Raw genomic sequence first — 17,504 nt, forward strand, 5'->3', positions numbered from 1 at the left:
GCGCGCCTCCCCGGCCGCCGAGCGCGGGTTCCCGCCCCCTCCGCCGCTCCGCGCGCCCTCATTGGCCACCGCGCCTGTCACTCTTCCCTCCGCGATGTTTACGGAAGTGCAGTCACGCCGCCGTGCGGGTTGGGTTGTTTTGGTGCGCAGTAGCTGGAGAATCGGAGGTTGGCGGTTCGAGTCCTGCCTAGGCGCCCTGCTGGCGCCACACCTGGAGGTCTCAGGCAGCGTCGTCGTGTAATTGTTTGTGCCTGTCCTCGGTGCATTCCCAAGAAAAGTCTGCCTGTGGGGTACGTCATCTCCCGAGCGGGGCAGGCAGGGACCGCCGCTGTTGCGAGGCGCCCCCGCCACGGGAGCGCGTCCGTGAGGGGCGGCTGAGGGAGCCGCGGGGCTCGGGCCTTATCGTTCTCTACAGCTGCCTGAGGGGAGCGAGTAGCCAGGATAGGGCAAGAGGAAACGGCCTCAAGTTGCACCAGGGGAGGTTTAGGTCGTACGCTAGGAAAAAATATTCTTCCCTGGAAGGATGGTGGAGCACGGGAACGGGCTGCCCGGGGAGGCGGTGGAGTCATCGTCCCTGGAAATGTTCAAAGGGCGTGTGGATGTAGCACTTGAGGACAGGTTTTAGTGGTGAACGCGGTGGTGGGGCTGGGCCGGTGGTTGGGCTGGATGATCTTCAAGGACTTTTCTAGCCTTAACGATTCTGTGATTCTGTGAATAATGAGCTTCTGCTGGCTTTCTGCGAAAAGCGGCTTTGAATAGGATGCTGGATTCTGTTCAGAGCTAATAAGCTTACAGATGCATCTTAATAACAAGAGTCATGTCTTAAATTTTCTCTCATTTTCTTGGTATGTGGCAGAAAGCTGCTGTTACCTTGGAACTCATTCTGCTGACATACTTTTGTACTCTTTTTAATGAGATCTTGTAATTGCTTCCATATATTTCTTTAAAAATAGCTTCTAACAAAATCATAAGGAGAGGAAATCCTGGAAAGGTAAGACAATTATTTCTCATCTTATTTACATAATGAATTTGGTATGGTGAAAAGGTGTGCACAGGTGTGTTGAATTCCCAGCAGAATGTTTATATTGAAAGGGTTATAATGGTTATAATTCAAAGATTATGTTGCAGTGGGGGATTTATAGTCCTGGGCTGACATTTAATTGCTTTCTATTTAAAGTCAGTACGTGAATTTTCACATAAATATACGGATCAGCGTTTACCCATGATTTATTATTTTCTCTGAAGTGTGGTGGAAGTCAGCATTTCAGGTTGCTGCTCTCTCCCTGGTTTCCATCACATTTCTTGCTTTCAACGTCGCCACCTTGTGACAAAAGGCATGAAGGAATCCTGGTAGTTTTACTTCTGTAGTACGGCAGACCGAAATAACATAGTTACAATGACAGTACTGTATGTAACTAAAGAAAATACCTAGTAAATATTTTTTTTTCCTTCTTCAATGATATGAAGAGTTCCAGTTATCAATACTGGCTTCTGAAGGAAAGTTTTTACTATTGACAATGCTTATATAATGACTTTTCCTGATGATTTTTTTCAAGTGAGCCCCAGTCCCAGAGTAGTCTAGAGCATGGGGTCATGTGCGACCTTAGATTTTAGTAGCAGAATTCAGTCAAAAGACAGAATTTTTCCAAACAGACAAAATTTCCTCAAAACTCTCTAAGTATCTTCATATGTTCTGTACAGGTTAAGCAAAATCACTTGTCTCATAGAAAATAAATGCAGTTGATTTTCTGGTGTACCGTCGCAGTTTTATTGAGTGATGGTGGCAGCATCTCCCCAGTACAGAGTTTTATATTTTACTGGGGTATTCCAGTCCCATATGATTTTAGATAATAAGAGAAATGATTATACTGAAACATTTAAGTGGCAGCCCCCAGTAGCCCCTTCTGTTGCTGGCTGCTTTAGCCACTGAGTATTTGCTCTGCTGTTTCCCAGCTGGTCTGTTAGTTGTTCGGCTGTTGCTGTGTTCACATTGGAGTTTCTCTGGAGCTTTAGCTCTTCTGGGGTTCAGTGATGTACAGGGTTATATGAACATTGCTTCCACAAAACAGACCCTTCCTGCTTGGGGTATTCTCCTTTCCCTAAGGTAAGCAGTGGGAAGCTCAGAGCCCGCAGTTCCCAGGGACAGTTTCCTGCAGCCGTGCAGCATTTGCAAATGCCCCGTGACTCCCAGGCATACTGAGCATTAGGTTGGCTCGTGCCCAAACAGTAGTGTTGGAATTTACTCCAACTGGATAAAAAGAAAAAAAAAAAAAAACAAAATGAAAAAAAAAACCAACTTGAAAAGCTCTTTTTGACTTTTAAACTTATGAAGAGGTTCAGCCTGGCTGGGACTGGCACAGGCACTGAAATTGCTCTTGCTCTCTAACAGATTTCAGTAGCTCAGCAGTGTGCTTGCATCACCAGGGGCTCCCTGTCCCTTCACCAAATGCCCTGCTCAGTCCATTCATGTCATGCATTAAATAGAGACATAAATTGACCACACAATAACAGTTTTATCACCATAAAGGGCTGCTAGCACTGATAGGGAGGTGCCCAAGTGAAACTATACTTGAAGTGTAGAAATTTAATATTAGGTAATCTAATTTTCATTTTTTTGTTCTTTTATTCTTTTTCTCTGTCTTCCTAGAACTCAGCCTCCTGCAGGGTACATGAAGAGCATTTCATAGAGGACTTACTATCTTGCATTTCTCTGCCTCCTGTTTCTTGTCAGTGGAAGACCATTTCCCTAATTTAAGGGAGAATCCCTGCAAATGGTTAGCCTGCCCAAAAGCCCTTGTAGCTACTCACTGACTTTGACCTGATTCTTGTAATTTTGTTGTTATCACTCTGTAGTCAGTAGCAACAGAGAAATTGACTTTAATAGGAGTAATTTTTTAAGGGAGAGCATTTTAAGATTCCATTTTCAATGCCTATTTTAAAGAACATACATCTCCATTTAAAAGAAGTATGTTTCAAAAAAAAAAAAGTTTTAAAAATTTCCTGGAGCACAGAGTTTTCATAGTAATTCTAAAGCCCCCTCTCCCGCTTTCATGAATAGTACAACTTTTCTCACAGACTGGAATTCATTTCTGCACAGAAGCTTTTTTAAGGAATTAAATGGGGTTTATGAGAGCCTTAATCCTGATTCTGGCTCTTTGTGTGGTGTTGGATTTCATAGAGTGGATTTCAGACAAAAGAGACTAACAGAGTTAACATTTAATCTCTTTTTGAAACACTGAGAACTTTCTGGTCTTGTTAGATTCTGAAGTGATGTTTCATATACAAAAGTTTTTTGTGTGTCTTGTAGGCTGGATCACGATTACTAGATGACTTGCATGATGTTGTCAGCAGTGCCTTTGGGAGCTCTCATCCCTGCTATTTAAAAGATCTAGTAGTTGATAAAATGTGTAGTTTACCTTGCCCTTTGTATTAATAGGTTAAATTCTTTTATCTTCAGTGCCTGAAGCATATGTAGTCTAATAGAAGGGTACGAGGCTGCATGTAGTTAAGGTTCATTATCATTATTTGAAGATCATCTCTCTTTTGATCCAGTTTCACTCTGGTAAAACTCACTTTATTCTATTTTCACTGCATTAAGATTTAAGATTAAGATACCTTGTTCTTTTGAAGTCACATAAGGTATGAATTGCAACCTTCTGTGTTGAAGTAAGAGACTGGGGAATAAATAGGGTTTGATATTTATCTGGTGCTGGTATAAGGGTGAGGCATTCCTACTGCTGGAGCAATCTCTTTGGTTCATGGAGAATCTGGGGAGATTCTGTTTGAATGATGTCAACATTTAGATAATGCTGGCTGTAACTTGACCATGTTGATGTGCTGAATTTTGAGCAAGAGCAAACCAAGGCATAACTTGCTAGCATCCCCAAGAACTGTGTAGTGAAGCTCAGCAATTTTGTGCATTGAGGGGAGGGGTATTTCATCCTACTTTCAAAGTTTTCTACCTTCATTTTAATACTTCCTGGAGAATTTACTTCAACTTTTGTGTGGTTTCTTTTCTCTTGGTCAAAAATCAAACATAACCTCTTGGCAGCATTTCTCTAGCTGGAGTACAGTCTTTTGCCAGGAGGAATGTGATGAGTCATGATGTGTGACTGGAATAGCTGTGCTGTTAAAATTGCTGAGAGTGGATGGAGTTCCACCCACAAAACTGTACTTAGGTTCTTGAATATATTTGATCTGTGGCAGCAGAAACAAGAGACTCTTAGAATGAATTGTAGTGGCAAAAGCATTCATCTGCATGTTAGTGTACGTGCACTAACTTCTTACCATGGTATATACCAGAGTCTCTGTACCTGCAAAGCCTTTCTGGTTTAACTTAGCCTTGATTTTTTGGCTTGGCTTGATGAATAGCTTTCATGTTTTTGTTGTATTATAGATGCAAAAAGCAAGTATTTAAATTATAATGAAGAGAACACCTGCCTGGTTAACCCAACCTGCGTGTACTGCAAAGAGGATACCGAAGTCTACACAAACTGACATCCCTACATTTCTTGTTGTGCCATTTATTTCTTACTTAATTGAGGGAATGAAGGTGACGTAACCCTGTTTGTAAGGAGTTTCAGTTTACGTGTTTTATCTGTAAAGGTTAGAAATCTATTAAATTATTTGCATAACAGCAAAGTCAGAATAAAGGATTGTTTCATCCCAGTGCTCGTGGTGGTTCTCCAAGATTTACTGTTTTTTGTAAAGCACCTTTCATGTGAAGGTATTGTTTCTATTCAGATCCTGGCAAAAAGAAGAGGTACACGTATCAGGACAATTGCCCACAGAGAGAGTTTGGAGTCCTAACCTGCTCCAACAGAGCCAACAACAGAAGTTCAACTGACTTTAGCCACACAGATTCAGACCCTGAAAGACCAACACAAGAAAAAAAAAATGTGTGAAAAGGTACACAAGAGAAAAAGAGAGGGCAGGTCTGCCTGCCTTGAAACAGATGTATATTTTAAAATGTAATTTTAATTATAGATTTACACATTTCAACCATATGAAAAATGTAGATAACATGGAGAGTTCTTTCATTATTAAAACAATTAAAGATGGATTTTTACATATTGATCTCTGAAATAATTTATTTTTTCTTATTGTGAAATTTGCACATCTGCTGTGGTTCAGTATTCTCCCAGCCTTCCCTGATACTCTTTTGTATCTGCTTACCACTGGCCTGTTGCACTGCAATACTGGATTTAGAGGGCTTATCTTTCATGGATAGAATCTGAGATTCTTTCAGCATAATTGGGGATATGTAAACAAAATATTAACAACATGTATTATGTATCCAAAGTACCCAAAAGCAAGCTGTTGACAAGACAGACACAAATGCTGGTACCTGGTAAGTAATCAGATACAAAGTTCCTAAGCACAAATTCTTTGTAAGTACAATAATTTCTTGTTTTCTTAACAAGCTATGTTCATCCAATGTCTTTAGCATAGGTATGGTCTTCAGATGATGCTGTGGAGCTTTTCCTCACTCTGATTCTGTATTTAAAGTTTACCATCCCCTCTGCTCTGTGCTTGTTCTGTCCCTCCAGAAATAGCCTTTGTGTTCACATGAGCCCAGCTTACATGGTACTGAGGTTGGGATGTGGTCTTTGGTCAGCTGAACGGAAAAGCCAAATGACAGAGTGTTATGCAAACTTCCTGCTTTGAAATTCTGCCTAGAAATTGTCAAAACCACAGACAGACAGGTAGAGGCCAGCACAGGATCTCAGCTGCTGAGGTCATCCACTTCTTTGGAGATTCTGTAGATCAGAAATATTCCAGCCTCTACCACCTTTCCCCACGTGTCCAAGCGGTACTTACTGCAGAATAGCAGCACTTTCAGCAAGGTGAAATGGGCCTGAAAAAAAGAAAGTTGTTTACTAAGTAAGCAGTCCCAGATTGAATTGCCCCTGAACACTGTGAATGATGAAATAAGTTGGTCATGTAAAGACCTCAAAGACCTGTGCCCTTAGAGGTCTGGGCTAGATTTTTGTCTTTGATTTCTTAGGCTAATGTAGTTTCTCAGTTCCTTTCCCATGACATTTCTATTTCTGATGTTATCGAAGCATATGTGACATACTTTCCCATTCAGATCTAGGGGTACATAGTTCATTAACTGGTGTCATATGTTAGCTATACAACATGCTTAAGAATTTTCATGGCTACTTTTTAAGCACATGGGGATTTTAGGGGAGGGGAAGAAAGTTCTTGGTGGGGAGTGTTGGTAAAGTTGCTTTTATTAGATATGGATGTTAGCCAGTAGCTTGACTTTAAAACTAATGCTGACTGGGATTTTCATTTGGTTAAAGGCTTTTGCATTCCCTTCTGCATCTTGATTTTTGTATAATGTGGCTTATTAAAACAAAATGATTATTACTCTTTATATGTTCCAATAAAAGATTTAAGCAACTTCTTTCTGTCTGAAATCGCTCTCTCTGTCCTACCAATATATTGGTTACGTAACCAATTGTGAGCAAAACTGGCCACAATGAAAAATTTACTTGAGCTTTCTATGATTGGTTATACCAAAAGCTTTGGTATTTCTTACATTTGGATGTAACAATATGCAATGAGAGGGATTTTTGCCTTCACATACAGTGCCTTCTTCAATATTAGAGCATACCATATTTTGCGATTATGCTTTTGTTACAGTATTCATTTTTTGGTTCCATTAAACTTAAGTACCCCACACTTGATGTTGGTAAAATGGTGGCTAAAATGGCATGTTAAATTCCAAGCATCACATTTGCAAACTGCTTAATATTCTTTGAAAATAGAAGACTGCAGAGCAGAACACTAGAATGCAGTTGTACAATTGGAGGGTTTCTGTTTTGCCCATGTGTCTTGTGCAGCTCCAACCACAGTGATCTGATGCTAACTGCTCTCGGGGGGGGGGGCACAGAAGGGGTGATTCAGTTTCCTCTCGCTGTTGCTGTTCTGAGTAGTCATTGCTTGTGTTAGTGAAGAACCTACCAGTTCTGCACAGTTGATTATTGTGAAAAGATGGTCTCTGTTCCTTAGAACATATGATTTAAGGATGAAGTAAGAGACAGAGGATGGATAATGGGAAACAAACAAACCAGAATGAATGGGGACAGCCAGTTATTTGTGATTGCAATGACAAGTGGAGGTCACAGAACCACAGTTTTATAAACACCATGAATCAAATCTCAGAACTTTGGAATTTGATTGTTGATTTTGCTGGAAACATTTCTGTAGGCTTAAGTTATTAAATCACTTGCTTCTTCCTCTGACAGTGCCAGGCAAGTAAGACCATGGGCAGTTATCTCAGCATTTTAGCTAGGAAACCGAAGAAAGTAAAAGTTGAGAGAAACACCTAAAACTTAATACAGACAGAGATTGGTACTGTGCTTATAATGAAAATTTCAGGCAAAAAAACCTTGGTTCACATATTCAGGCAAACTCAGGGTGGCCACTTTCTCCACCTGAGCACGATTAAATGATTAGTGCTGAGAAGTTTTTTGCAGCTGGAGAGATTTGCACTCTAAACTGGCTGTAGTTTCTGCTCTCCTTTAGACCCATAGGGTATTTTGCTTAGTCAAAAATTGATGGCACTGTTGTAGTCCAAAGATATACGTAAGCAAACAGCAAAAATCTGTGGAGCACCTTCCAGAGGGATCATGGTGACCAATGGTGGTGGTAGGAGCAGGAATGATGGATATTTTATAGAAATATGGCTGAGTAAGTTTGCTGTGTGCTGCAGGTCTTCTAGCCTGCTCTAGGTGCAAGGCTCACAGGGCTCACCTGCTCACACCTAAACCAGGGTGCAAAAGGAAGCAGTGGAGGAAGAAACAGAGAAGAAATCATGGAGAATGGTAAGGAAGAATATGTAATGGCTCCCTTGTACATTTATCTAAGATTAAAAGCGTGTGGTCAAGGGTAGAGGATGATGCTGCCTGACTTGAAAGCAAAGTTGCAAAATAGACAAGTGCCCTTGCAATAAACAATTGACCCATGGACTGGGGCCAGATCTCTGGTGAACTTCAAAATTTGGGAATGTGTCCTCTTCTCCTGTGACAGTAGTTCAGAAGCATCTGACACGCTGCCTCTGCTGTGTCAACAAAACCAGAATAACTGACCCAGAACAAGCCCTTTTCTTAACTGCCAAAGTAAAGTATTTTTTTCTTTCATAAAGTATGCAGTTTTACTGCTTTCTTGTTAGAATGTGGTTCTAGAGAAAGAATCAGAAGAGATTTTTTTAGCATGGGGATTTATACCTTATAGCAGCAGTCTTTTCAAATGGGTATTTAAAGTAGATTTTTAAAAGTGATTTTTGAGGAAAGGAGAAAGAGCTGTTAGTATGGAATAATGTAATGATAACCCTTCCTCATTAGTTGACAGGTGCTGATTTATCTTTTTCTGGTGATTGTAGATTATATAACACTGATTATATTTTGGGACAGAGATGGATTTCTGGATTTATCCAGTATGGTCTCAGGAAATTGCTTTCTTGCTGAGTTTGCTTTTATTCTGATCTGATGAAAAATCAGTAGTTGCTAAAAAGCTGTAGTGGTTTAGTAACTATTTGAGAAACTGGTTTATTAAAAAGTGAAGTTTTTTTTGATACAAAACATCTCATAGAAATGGGTTAGATGAAATTACTCTCTGAAGTTAAAGATTGCTCAAATAATTTTTCAAAATTGTGACTATATTAGTATTTTCAAAATTAAGAAATCCCTGACTTGTATTTCAAAATAATTTTGTTTTGAATTATAAATTAATGACAACTTTTTGTAAGTTACACATATGTCCATATTAGAAATCACACAATTAAATTTACCCAAATAAAATGGTTAGTACCTTGCATCAGTGTGCCATTTTGGTTAACCTTTTTGTTAGATTTAAGGGAGTTTGTAATTTTTTCCCCCCAGTTCTACCTATTCCTCACAGTTTGGAATAAGATTTATTTAAACAAAAGTTTCAAAGCTTCTCTCATTAAGTAAGCCAATTCCCACTGGTCCTATTAAAATGAAACAACACTGGAAAGAAACCAACAAAAAAAGTCTGATTGTTTGTCTATATATCTACAGCCTTGGGAGATGTGTGTGGGAGAGAGAGAGATGGAGAAGGACAGAGGAAATTACCATATGTGTATTCTTAATTTGATGAGATAAATGAATTTAAGATGCATGGTAGCTTTGCTTTGTAGCTTATCAAAGAATCTTAGAAGGAGCCTGAAAGCCAGAACTCTGTAGCTCACAAAAGACTGCTGGATTTGCAAAATAATCTGAGGTGTTATTAGTCCAGGACCCAAAAAACCTGCTCTGCTAACACTGTCCTAAAGGAACCTGCTTCCTCAAATTCAGGCTGTTTGCTGTGGGTTCCCCTGGCAGGGACTCTTACTTAATTTACGGGGTTGATCTCTTCTGGTTCTGGTGCAGTGCTGAAAGAAGGTCATTGAAAAAGAGACTCTGAGTCGTCAGTCATGAAGGATGCTTACTCAGAAAAGCCAGGCAGGACTGCTAGACTGACTCCAGCCCAAAACCTGAAGTGGACAGAAAGCCCTGCTGACTGCAGTGCACTTGCCTTGCATGGCTCATGCTGAGCGCCAAAGTTGTGATGCATTCCTGTTTCCTTTAAGCTTCCTTTGGTTTGTACTTTTGGGGCTGGAAAGGTGAGGTGGGGTAGGGTGGTGTTGATGTTTTCTGTTTGTATCTCTTTTATAGTACCAAGGAATTATTTGGCTTTTCTGCACAGTCTATCCTTTTTCAAGGTGACCTTTAGTTTTTAGGTGCTCGGGAGTGGTGTTCATGACATGAATGATGCTTATGCTCTATCATGCTGTATTTACATGTCAAAACACCTTTCTCTCTTTAGTGTCTACTGAGAGCTTTGTGTGTGCGTGTTTTTACTTTAAACCTTTAACGCATTTTGATGGGCAACTCTGTCCCTCTCCAGCACGGAATGTGCCCAGTAGATGGCACCTGGAACCCGCGCACTGATAAGCGCTTGCCCTGAATTCCAGTGTATCTCAATTTGCTATGCTGAAGTGATTTTTAGTTAACACACACCCTATGTTTTCATTAAGACTGGCCAAATGAGGTTACTTTAACCTCGATTAATAAAACGTATAATAATTTTGGAAATATTTGGAGTCGGAGACCTGCTAACTGCTTTTTTTTTTTTTTTTTTTTTTTTTTTTTTTTTTTTTTTAATTCACCCCCTGGATCTCGCAGTAATCAATACGAGAAACTAAAATGCAAATCACGGAAAGTGTCTCTTGCATTTTCACATCTCCCCTCCGTTCCTGCCTCTCCCTGCATAATTTAACCCATCCTGGAAATCACGGCTGTCAGTGCAGCATCAGCGGGGGAAGGAAGGGCCGGACCCTGGCGCAGTCCCGGCTTTACCTGGGGACTCCTACTGACAAAAAGATGTTTGTGACCCCTGGGACGAGGGCGGGGGCTGCGGCTCGGGGCCGGCAGGGGCCGCTGCTGCCCCGCGGGAGCCGCTGGCTGAGCCTCCGCATCCCCCGCATCCTCCGCATCCCCCTCATCCCGCTCCCCGCGAACGGCAGGGCGGCCTGCGAGAGTGTCCTCAGCACCGCACACAGGACCCCAGCATGGGTTCCTGCACACACTTCACAGGGAAAAAAAACCAAACAAACCAAACCCAGCATATTTTATTTTATTTTATTTTATTTTCACGACTGTCCCCTTCCCTTACAAAGTTTTCAATACTCCATAATTAACTACCGGCATCTGTTTCATTTCATTTAGTTTATTTGTTTTAATGTTATTGTGTGGGAAGCAGGTTAAGCATATTCCTGTTTTGCGTATTGAGCCTATCGTGGTCTTCTATAATAGTGAAATATCCTCTCAGCTTAATGCTGAAATAGGTACTTTAAAGGTGCACCTAAAGCCAAGTTGTGCTATACTGCTCCAGGGGATGTATTCTGCAGTACACCTCTGGTTGTGTCATCTTCACGTTGCTGTGTTGCAGGTATTTAATGATAATTAACTGAACTGCAAAGCACCTGAGTGCATTTTAACTCCTAGTATACAAGCAGCTCTCCTGAAGTCAACAATTCCCTTCAAGCAGTTGAGGTTAATCATGTGCTTAAATGCTTGACTACGTCTTCAGTCACCACATCACAGCCTGCAGAGGAGCAGTGAAAAGTGTTATGATTAAATATGAGGTAGGGGAGTCCTGGCTGAGATCAAGGCCTGTGGCTCTGGAACAAGCTTATTCCATCACAGTCCTGCTGGGCACAGGATCCTGGATTTGGGGATCTGAACACAAAATCAGTGCTGATCTCAGTAGTCTGCTTGAAGATTAATGGCCCTGTCCTGCTGGAGGGGCTGTCACAGCATGTTGTAAATCCACTGTCATGTGGTATGTAGACACTAAAGAAGCTGCAAAATGCTTTAACAGAGCCTGGATCTACACTAATGGCCAACTTTCAGTATGAAATTCCCTGCTTGCACACATTCCTCCTGCAGCTTCAAATACCATCAGACTTTGTGTAAGCTGATCTGAGTTTAAGTCAGCTGATGTTGATTTAAAAGAATAATATCTACAAAAGTATTGACCTCTGCATATGAAAGAATTAAAAAAACCCAGCAGGGAATACACTGTGAAACTAACTCCTGAGGCACTCACAGGCTTTGTCTTTCCTAAACCTAAACCCAGCCATGCACTGAGCCCACTCGGGATAAACAGCCACTGCCTACATGAAGGCTGCATCATCAGATCTGCAAAGCAGTAGCCTGAAGTACACTGCACATATGCTTAAATCCCGATGAGATGTCAGGACTAGCAGAACTTGGGGAAAGGAAAGGAAAGGAAAGGAAAGGAAAGGAAAGGAAAGGAAAGGAAAGGAAAGGAAAGGAAAGGAAAGGAAAGGAAAGGAAAGGAAAGGAATAATTGATAAGGCTATACAATATGCAGAGGTTAACAGTAAATTTTACATATGGTTTTAAACATTAGAGTAATGAATACAGTGCAGAGGTAGAGGTGGACAGGATGTGAAGGTGCTCAGCTAGATAGTTGGAGGAGTGAGTCATGGTAAGCTAAAGTTCCTTCTCAGTCACTTAAAGTTATTATTTGGATCTTAGCAGTTTCAGTAATAACTGGAAATATTTTCATTATATGTGTAAGATAATGCCTATCTCAATCTAACTCAATCCAGTCAAATGGCTGGTCTATCAGATGGAGGCTAAATGAAATAGAATTATTTGTCTCAGTACTGGAGCCAGTCCTATTTAATATGTATACCAAGGATGTAAACAAAGGGCTCAAGTGCATCCTCAGTGACATTGCAGATGACACCTCAGTCACATTGCAGATGGAGTGTTGATCTGCTGGAGGACAGGAAGGCTCTGGCAGAAGGATCTGGACAGGCTGGATTGATACTACTGAGGCCATTTTTATGAGGTTCAACAAGGCCAAGTGCATCTGGGTCACAACAAACCCAGGTGGTGCCACAGGCTGGGGGTAGAGTGGCTGGAAACCTGCCTGGGAGAAAAGGACCTGAGGGTGCTGATGACAGAGCTGAACATGATCCAGGGTGTGCCCAGGTGTCCAAGAAGGCCATTGTCATCCTGGCCTGGATCAGCAGTGGTGTGGGCAGCAGGAGCAGGGCAGTGACCGTCCCCCTGTGCTGGGCACTGCTGAGGCTGCACCTCAAATCCTGTGTGCTGTTTTGGGCCTCTCATTCTGGAAAGACAAGAGGTGTGGAAACACCGATCTGGACACCTGAGGCAGTTTTTGGAAAAGTGTGCTGCTTACTGATGGCTCATATTAGGGATGCCACTGACACTGAAAGACTACCAAGCTTTGTACAGGACGCTGACTATTACCCACTGCTGTTGTTTCATGTGGCACAGTCAGGAGCAGTCTGACAAGTACCAAGAAGGGTAACATAACCCTAGGGAGTGGTGGTAAGGGACTCTGGAGCACAAGTAGTAGACGCTATGATTATGTTGGATTCTCTTGAATTTAGTCAGAGACAGGCATCTGGTAAACATCAGTAAACTTGTTTTATTATTGGAAAGCAGTTTATTGAGTATTGTTTTCTACTGCTTTAAAGTTAGCTCAAGAGGTAAATTAGAAATAGTCTTGAAATATTTTGCTTTATAGATAAACACTTCAAAAATAGCAAAAACGCCAAATAGATTTAATTAATATATTTTTAGCAAACCCACTGAGTACAGACTTCTGATTCAAATGGATAGCTCCAAACTCACAAACTTCTCCTTTTTTGCCTCTACTTCTATTTTTGTTGTAATATTTTGTTTAGAAAGTGAAAACAGATTTCAGACTGCTGAAAAGCCAAACCAAACTCCTGAGGGAGTTAATTTCAATGACGTGTGAAGTTACCAGAGCCTTTTTTTCCCCTTAATTTCAGGTAGTGCAGTATGTAAATGGGCCAGAATACTCTGGAGAGTTTCTTTTGGGAGTTCTCCTGAAACCTGTGATGTCTCACACTTTTGATTCCTTCCTGTCTGCAAGTGCATGTGCAGCAGAGTGCCACAGCCTCTCTCCTACTCACTGACTGGTATTTTTTTAAGCTAACTTCGAGCACCTTCCCTGCAGAGATTTTTTTTTCCTCCGCTGAACTGTCCAGCCTTTCCTAGTCGATGCAAACAAGAGAAAGGCATTTCTAGGGCATGAGTCACCTTACTGTAATGTACACAACTAAAATCAGGTAGAGTGCTTTTGATTTAAGAGGAAATGTTCCAGGTTCAAGGCATTGAGAATGTGTGAAATTAGGATTTCAGCATTTCAGTTTAATTTCTTTCTGCAAAGAGAATACATTTGAGTACTGCTTCCTTATGGCGCTATGTTGAAAGCATAATTCATTAATAATTCTGAAGTGTTTGGATAGTAGGGTCACACTGGGTAGGTAACTATAGGGATATCTAGGCAGCAAAAACATTCAGAATGAATCATGAGTCTGTGCATCAAAAATGAGGTTCATTAATCTCAGAACTGAAATTAAAGTAATGTACTCAGTTAATAGGCAGATTAATTTTAACAGTGTCATTGCCATTGTGCGTTCCTTCCTTGAGGACAGGTAGAAACCCAAGGCAAATCATTTTCCCAAGCCATGGGCCATTAGGGAGAGAAAATGCTGCTTTCAGATCTCTGGACTCTCCACTGTGTGTGCTGTGCTGCCAGGGTGTTAGCAAGCCAGCATTCCCATGCTGTATTAGGAAAAAAAAAAAGTTTCACTTAAATCATTGAGGCTTAAGATGAAACACAGTCTTTTGGCAAAGATACATGACTAAGTGTCATGAGATCTGTGATTCCTTCCCAGCTCTCCCTCAAGTCTCTACAGCTCACTTTTTCAGATATAAGTGACTTTAGTACCTAAAGCTGTAGGCAGAAAACACAGACAAATGACTGTGTTTTTTTAGGACTGCTGAGTCACTGAAACTGAGTTTGAAAATTAACCTCTAGTTTGTTAGTTCTTTGAACTTGTTATGAAAGGTGATGGAAGGTACTGTATAAGTACCAAGAATAATTATTCTCTAAGTGTAACTGTTACAGTGTCGGAAAAAGAATATTCTGAAAGATCTTCAGCCTATTTTTTTTAAAGTATGGAAAGGCATCAGTAATCACAAAATGCCTCGAAAATCTCTTTGAAGTGTTATAAAGCCAAAAAAGACAGCTCAGCTAAACCTGGAATGCTTCAGCCAATAAGATATGCAAAGACTGACTTCCAGCAGATTTAGGTTTATTACAACCCCAGCTAACTCATCCACTGAGAACCTCACTTTCCTGGCCCACCTGATAAAGCTGCTGTATGTGGACCACAAAATGTCCCAGATCACATCTCAGTTGTTCTAAATGTGCATTTTGGCTGGTGCAGGGGACAGCGCTAATTGGTTAAGTATGTTCTAGTGTCTGGCCACCAGCTGCCAGCCACAACATCGCACAGTGTTGCCTTAATGCTGTTTGTTCCAATCAGTTAATTTGTCTGGATTATGAACTCTTCTGCCATCAGGAAGAGAAAAGCACTTTAAGGCTATTTCAACCCGTCTGTTCTGCCTTCCCCTGTCAAAAGTCTAATTTGCAATTAGGAATTTCAGCAGCACTTTCATGTGCTCAGAAAGCAGCAGAGCAAAGCTTCTAGAGAGATTAGTTTCCTATAGAAATAGAGGCATCAGCAATTCCCAAGAAGCTGGTCTTTATTAGAAGTTAGTAAATTGTTAGTATTGTCGTTTATGGGGCTGTAAAAGTGCACAGAGCCAAGCTGTCTCCTCCAGAGACCGGTGTGGTAATGTGTACCTCACATGGTCGGTTCCTCTCAGGATGGAGGCAAACACACTGTTGGGGGATCAGCAAAGAACTCTCTGCTGGGAAGCCCCAGATTCAGGGTGGGCCTGTCCTTTATGATGCCCTAGTAATGTGCTGGTTAGTGTAAAATAGGGATGAGATGCATGTAGTCCTCCTCATTTCCTGTGGGACTTGCTGCCAAAATTCTCCCTCTATTTATGTAGTTGTGCCTTAACCTTTGCTTGTAGCTGAGCTTCCTCATGCCCTAATTTAAATATTATTTCCCTAATATGACCCTAATTCAGGAAGATGCTGAATTGCCTCCTGGAAGGGCATTGATTTTTCTATAGTTCCCATCTATTTCTTCCAGCAGTACCTTTGAAATTATGGCCTTTGTTTATTAGTTCTGTTGTTGTTATTATTGGTACAATGCAAGATCCTTCCAAATGAGTGATCTGTACTTCCAACAGTCTTGTTTTATAATTAAATCCTGGGGCCATGCTTTCTAAGGGATTTCAGTCCAGTGAGTCATTGCTCAGTGAAATAATCTGTAAATAAAGAAGACAGGGATGAACAGAATGGCATGAATACAGAAGGTAAGAATCATATTTTTACAGGTAGAAGTCCTGGTATCTCTTCCTCTCTGATTTAGTTGCCTTGAACCATTTTATAGTCAATGTAGGAATATGAATTATTCTAGGGTGCAATTCCTGTCAACCCAAAACAGATTAGATAATTCATGCCCTGAAAGTACCTGGTTTACTCGAGTGACTAGTAAGCGAGGCCAGAATGGCTAGATCAAATTAGATGTCTACACAGTAAATATCTAAAGGGAAGCTAGATGACCTTTCAGTCCTGGGACTGACAGCAGCAGGGCTGGTGGGAATGTCAACAGACACCAGTGTCCTCAGTTCTTATCCAGCAGGGTTTGATGGTTGGAGATTCCTTCTTCATCTATTTTAGGGTCACTTTGGGTTTATGTTTCACTATTTTCTTAATACAGCCTGCATTACATGGACTTTATTTTCTTTAGTCCTCAATTATTCAATTTTGAAGTCCCTTTGTTATATCTAAAGTGGTTTTAGATATAAAACTGCCTGCCTGTAGGGACCACTGACTGGCCACTGGAATTTGTGTTTCTAGTCTGGGATCTCCAGTATACCCTGTGTTTGCATTCTTGCAAGCTGTATTTTATTCTAGGATCACAGGTAGTTTAATCTTCACACAAGATCTACTTGTAATCACTATAAACTAGAGCTGAATCAAAGCAAACCCAACTGCTGGACATTTCCTCCCCCAGTTAAATAAAACAAGCTCATTATCAGCTTAGGCCAGGACAAGCCCAAACAAACCCTGACACCCTTTTCTGTCAGGTCAATAAAAAAACGTGGCCTTTCAGTAGGAATGGCGAAAAAAGTAATATTTACTGGGCTACACCATCCAGGAGTTGTTTGGCTGTGTTTGCACAGTGCTGTGCCTCATCTGTTGTGCTCCAGAAGTCGTGTAGCTGTGTTGACACTGCTGTGCTAATACAGCTACACAACTGCTGAGCAGCATTTAGCTTGTGTATGCCCAGCTCAGCACATGGACAGAGAGAGCTTCCATCTGTCTCCAGCCGTCTTTAGAGGCAGACTGACAGCTCCACAGACTGCCTCTTGTAAAAATGCAAGCAAGCAAGAGGACAAAGATCCTGGAACTGTTTCTTTGAGTGATGGCTTAGTGTTTAAGAAACCCATCTGAGTAATTCTAAATGCCTGGGTATTTGGAACAACTTTTTTGGAACGCATTTGCAATATTTAATGCCTTGATCATTGACCACCTTGAAACTGGTTTCAGCAGGCATTGGCTAACTGATGAAACACAGATCACTAATCCCCTAAAATGTTTATTTATGCTTCTAGCTATTCAATAGAAAAAAAAAATCAAGGATACATTCAGTGATCTTCTTCAGTAATTATAATTTCCAATGTCTTGGCATGACATTTTTAAAATGCAGTTGTGGGATTACTGTACTGACAAACTGGGATCTTTCTAATCGTTTAAACTACTCCCAACTACCAATCAGAACAGAATACATACTCTATTAAGTTGGCAATTACCATGTATTTGAGTATTTCACAGTCCACTTAGTCTCCTGATAGAGTTCCCTGAATGATCTCCCCCTCTCATTTCTTCCTGTCTAGCAGATTGTTTTAAGAAGTGTTTAAAAACCAGACCAGGTAATGAAATATTTCTGGTAAGTTCAACAACCATGGAAAAGT

General features: G+C 41.0%; 1 long non-coding RNA gene across 2 annotated transcripts; it reads left to right on the forward strand.

The window, feature by feature from the left end:
- The first annotated feature begins 107 nt into the window (after positions 1–107).
- On the forward strand, positions 108–6,412 carry LOC134041184 (uncharacterized). Of its 2 annotated transcripts, XR_009932956.1 has the most exons (3): positions 108–290; positions 954–991; positions 2,648–6,412. It is a non-coding gene; the product is annotated as an uncharacterized LOC134041184 (long non-coding RNA). The 2 variants fall into 2 exon arrangements; XR_009932955.1 differs by lacking the exon at positions 108–290 and having other exon boundaries at positions 310–991.
- Positions 6,413–17,504: the final 11,092 nt, after the last annotated feature.

This window comes from Cinclus cinclus, chromosome 2, assembly GCF_963662255.1.
Source record: "Cinclus cinclus chromosome 2, bCinCin1.1, whole genome shotgun sequence".
NCBI lineage: Eukaryota > Metazoa > Chordata > Aves > Passeriformes > Cinclidae > Cinclus > Cinclus cinclus.